Here is a 642-nt window from a genome sequence, read left to right on the forward strand (position 1 = left end):
CGTTGAAATTTGTAGACCCTATTCCGTCCTATCGTTCTCGTTGTTTGTTGATAAATCTCATGTCCTTAGAGTCCAGGCGTACTTTGTTATCGATGTGCTTTGTCTTTGACATAATTGTAGGCTCTATAGATTGCTCGCACCTCCTTATGAAAATTCGTTTTAATGTTCCCTCACGTATTCTTCGTTGTAATGAATTATTTTTTGTGGGTGTTGTTAAAACTGTTTATGGTATGAATGCTCCTTTAAGGAGGACTCTCTCCCAATTTAATGCTTATTCTTCATCTTTAGACTTCGATTTTTCTTACTCAAAGTTTACTTTTAAGAATTTACTCATAAGGCACTTGTCATAAAGGTTTCCCTTATTCTATGTATATATTTGTCATATAGTCTGTAAGCGTCCTGTTTGTTGATAATAATAATAATAATAATAATAATATTAAAAGGCTGTCTGACATTTGATTGGATAATCTGTATATTCTAAAACAAGGCGCTTATTCACAGCGATGTACAAATCTTACAGAGATACATCAAATTAAAGGGCTCGATCTCAAATTTTGCACAAACTTTTCAGATTTAAAATTAGTTGAACCGCTTTTAAAATATTTGCGTCGAAAGATTTAAAAATTTTTACATTGAGCAAAG

Source organism: Rhagoletis zephyria, unplaced genomic scaffold (genome assembly GCF_001687245.7).
Source record: "Rhagoletis zephyria isolate East Lansing unplaced genomic scaffold, Rhagoletis_zephyria_1.1 Rzeph_scaffold_00787, whole genome shotgun sequence".
NCBI lineage: Eukaryota > Metazoa > Arthropoda > Insecta > Diptera > Tephritidae > Rhagoletis > Rhagoletis zephyria.